The sequence below is a fragment of the Salvelinus namaycush genome, chromosome 20 (genome assembly GCF_016432855.1).
Source record: "Salvelinus namaycush isolate Seneca chromosome 20, SaNama_1.0, whole genome shotgun sequence".
In the NCBI taxonomy this organism is placed as follows: domain Eukaryota; kingdom Metazoa; phylum Chordata; class Actinopteri; order Salmoniformes; family Salmonidae; genus Salvelinus; species Salvelinus namaycush.
The window spans coordinates 6,148,691-6,153,598 of record NC_052326.1 but is presented as its reverse complement, the minus strand read 5'-3'; positions in this window follow the sequence as shown (position 1 = coordinate 6,153,598).

Here is a 4,908-nt window from a genome sequence, read left to right as displayed (position 1 = left end):
TTTTGATAGTGAAATAATCTATAAACAATTGTTGGAAAAAATACTTGTCTTTCAGAAAGTCGACGTCCTAACTGACTATAGTTTGAAAGAGTGTTTGAAAAACGAGTTTTAATGACTCCAACCTAAGAGTATGTTAACTTCTGACTTCAACTGTATGTATCTATCAAACAATTGGGGATTTTTTTTTTTATCTCACCACCACACAGCTGCGTAGGACATGTGTTTATGGTTTAAATGCACCATTAAACGTTGTGCAGCAAACCTTTTTTAGGGCTCCTTTTCATAGGTATCCATATCCTCGGCAGGCCTTGAAGTCGAAGAGGAAAAAAATAAGTATTTTTGCTGAAGATGTGAATTCTGGCCCCAGCATGCTTTTCTCAGCGGTATGCATTTGTTATAAATATGACAACACTAAATATTTTTCTCTCAGGTTGACTTTAGATAAGTTGAAAAAGCGAGGATGAGAGATGGTGTATGTTGTACAACATACGCAATTCCCTCAGTCTGACTTATTTTTGTGAAGTCAGTTGGCAGTCAGATTTCAGTTAAATATTAAAAGTCTGAAAAAACCTTCCATATGTCAATATAAAGTAATTCTAAAGATGTCTCCATTATGTTTTCAGTACTGCCATTTTCAACCAAAATGTCTGTTTTACCCATAAAGAATGATAGCTGCCTCTAGTGGCCAAAAGGCCATGAGCAGCGCCATTGAGGGTGCTGTTTTAATGTCCATTTTAATGTCAACTGGGTGGGTGGGAATTCCAACTTCATTGGCTGATCCCTCTTGGAGACCCTGTTGGAGTCATGTCCAACCGGATCATCAGGAGGGATCATAGAGGCTATATTGGCACAGATACAAAGATGAGTCCTCTTTATGGTTTAAAAAAAACCATTTTAACTTTCACAAATAAATGTAATAAACATTAGTAGCATCCTCTTTAATAAAAGAGAAAATATGGAGGCAAGGAACGCTAACAAGGTGTGCTATTGTCTTACGCTCCCTCTAATCGACTCCATCTCACATTAAAAGGGGGTGTGTTCACTGGCAGCTGTTGTGACAGGATTCATGAATAGCTTTGTTTTTCTCATTAAAATGGTTTCATGCACACTAAGGATGTGCTTAATACAATGATTAAAGGCCCAGTGCTGCTCTCACACAGCCTCCGCAGCAGCATGTGCTCCAGTGTGGCCGCTCCTGGTATTATGAAACCAAGATCAATGATAGAAAGAATGATGGTAAAAAAAACTTGAGTACATTAATTTATGGGTAGAAAGACACATTCAACTCCATCTTTCATCAAATCAGATGGCTTATTCATCACGAAACCATTTGATGCTACCAATTATTTTAATGATTATTTCATTGGCAAACTTAAGCAGGAAATGCCAACAACAAACAGTGAGCAATTATATTAACGTATAAAAAAAACTAAATGAAAGAAAAGCATTGCAAATTTGAATTTTGTAAAGTTAGTGAGGGAGAGGTGGAAAATAATTGTTATTGATCAATAATGACAAACCTGGCATTGACAACTTAGATGGAAAGCTACTGAGGATGATAGCTGACTGTATAGCCACTCCTATCTGTCATATTTTTAATCTGAGCCTAGAGGAAAGTCTTTGTCCTCAGGCCAGGAGGGAAGACAAAGTCATTCCGCTACCCAAGAGTAGTAAAGCGGCCTTTACTGGTTCTAACAGCAGTCCTATAAGCTTGCTGCCAGCTCTTAGCAAACTGTTTTGACCAAATAAAATGCTGTTTCTCTGTGAACAAATTGTGGGAGCTGTACTGTTAGTTTTCAATGCAGTCTTTGATATTATTGACCATAACTTGTTGTTGAAAAAAACTTGTGTTATGGCTTTTCAACCTCTGCCGTATTGTGGATTCAGAGCTATCTATCTAATAGAACTCAAAGGATTTACTTTAAATGGAAGCTTGTCTAATGTCACATGTAAAGTGTGGTGTACCGCAGGGCAGCTCTCTAGGCCCTCTACTCTTTTCTATTTTTACCAATGACCTGCCACTGGTAGTAAACAAAGCATGTGTGTCCATGTATTCCGGTGATTCAACCAGATTCGCATCAGCAACCACAGCTAATGAAGTCACTGAAACCCTTAACAAAGAGTTGCAGTCTGTTTTAGAATGGGTGGCCAGTAATAAACTGGTCCTGAACATCAATAAAACTAAGAGCATTGTATTTGGTACAAATCATTCCTTAAGTTCTATACCTCAGCTGAATCTGGTAATGAATGGTGTGGCTGTTGAACAAGTTGAGGCGACTAAATTACTTGGCGTTACTTTACATTGTAAGCTGTCATGGTCAAAATATAGATTCAATGGTTGTAAAGATGGGGAGAGGTATGGCCGTAATAAAGAGATGCTCCGCTTTTTTGACACCACACTCCAAAAAGCAAGTGGTCCAGTGCTGCAAGGAAAGACCTAGTTAAGCTGCAGCTGGCCCAGAACAGAGCGGCAAGTTTTTATCTTAATTGTAATCGGAGGGCTGATATAAATACTATGCATGCCAGTCTCTTGGCTAAGAGTTGAGGAGGGACTGACTGCATCATTTCTTTGTATAAGAAACATTTTGTTGAAAATCCCAAATTGTTTGCATAGTCAACTTACACACAGCTCTGACACACTTATCCCACCAGACATGCCACCAGGGGTCTTTTCACCATCCCCAAATACAGAACAAATTCAAGAAAGCGTACAGTATTATATAGAGCCCTAATTGCATGGAATTTCCATCTCATATTGCTCAAATAAACAGCGAACCTGGTTTCAAAACACAGAGAAAGCAACACCTCGCGGCACAATGCCTCCCCCCTATTTGACCTAGATAGTTTGTGTATACATTGATATGTAGGCTACGTTTGCCTTTTAATTATATATATTTGTATTTCTGTCTGAGCTGTTCTTGTCTATTGATGTTCTGTATTGTCATTCTGTATTGTTTTGTGTGGACCCCAGAAGAGTAGCTGCTGCTTTTGCAACAGCCAATGGGGATCCTAATAAAATACCAAATACCTGGTTAACATCACCTCACACTCCGAAACGAGGTGAGGCATTCATGAGTAATGAGTGTGTTTTCTGACCTTGCCAAGGCAGAACAGGACACTCCTTAAAACTACCACATATTTCCACATAGTCAGGGGATGGAAATTCTTGGAAGGTGAGGTCCAAATCCTGAAAAGACTTAAATGTTGGAGAGTTAAAGGTTCACTCATCCAAGTCATCTGTACCTTGAAAGAACATTGAAGTATTATTACAAATCAATAATGATAAAATGATATAGCTAGTTGCACAAGACATACTCCCTTTAGTTTGTCTCCGCCAAACATTTAGGCAACCCTTAGCTCTGATGTATGCCCAATTAAAACATGTCTTGTTAGTGTCACAAGCCTTGGCTGAGAAGTAACAGAGCTAAAAGTAGTTAGCGATAGCCCCCAGAGCACTGCAGTGTTCATGATGTGATGGATTACTCTGAACAAGAGTTCAGTCCTGGGTGCCTTTCCACATGCATTCCTAGATGTGTTTAACTAGAGAGAGTGAAATAGGCATGATCGTGTAGCCAGCATGAACTTCCATAAATGTCCCAGGCTGATCCTGTGATGGCATCATACCGTAAGCCTATGGGTAATTGGGCTCCTTAAATGAAAAATGAGCGTTTTAATGCATAATGTCAGAGAAATTGCGCTGCTATTAACCAAGTATAAAGTATGCCATTACTCAATAGGGCTATACTTTCTGACTACAGTTGGAAGAGACTTCTTTGCCCAGGGGAGTTGGTAGGAGGGAATTGGTTAAGCTGTATTGTGCATGTGTACAGTTCAAATGTTGATATTTTTTCATAAGTAGTACTTACATAATTAAGATAGTGGTTGTGTAGGAAGTCACACTATGCTTTACTTATATCAATGGATATATATCAATATCAATGGATACAGAACTAAAATAAAACATTACTTATTGAACATGCCTAAATAGAGCTTTATAAATAAAATAGCAGGCCTGGCTAGTGTTTACTTACTAACTTGCTGTCAAACTGGCATTCCATCTGTTCTTTATGCGGGCCAGCCTGTTCCCCATCTTCCCAAATACTTTTTGTTCTGCCAATCCTGTTCAGGCAAGGTGAGGTGAGGTTGAACATGGCCTTGATCAGGTGGAAAAGCTAGAACTTCCACTTTGATATTAAACAGATCCAGGACACCTGGATATTCCCCAAAGCATGATTATTAATGACTTGAGTAAACATGTTCAATCAATCCCATATTCTCCAATAGTCTAAGCAAGTTAATCTTGAAACTGGGTTAATCCCAGCAGGCAAAACTGGTAGCAACCAGAAAAATACATATTTTTTTAGTTGCAATCTGGTTATATGTCCAAGATAACCAAATGTCGTCTTGCCATGAAAAATATTTACCTGGTTGTAACAGAGAGCAGTTGGTTGTAAGCTTTACATTTAATAACCATTTCTGATTGAGCTGACATTTGCAGGGTTTACTGTGAATGGAGTCTCCACTAACGTGGGAACATTGCCTTTTAATGTCAATCACGCTGTAACGCTCAACTTCCATGATAAGAATAAGGCCTTTTGTCTTCTTAATCAGAAAATGACATAAGATGTGTTCCACATTTTGCCTGCTGGGATATATTACTGACCTGTTAACTCTAACCCAGTGGTAAACAGACCAGGAACGTTGTTAATATTTCTCTTTAATGTAAGTTAGCTTGCTCCTTCACCCTGCTTCATGAAAACCCTGCCAGGTTCTGCAGAGAGATTTGAAAGGATATGTGCAGTGAAAGCACAAGGCCAAGTAAACAGCTTATTTATATGTGTAAAGATCTCTTTCAGAGGAATAGGCAGTCATTAAAAATAACAGTTGAACCGATCAGTATCTAAATAA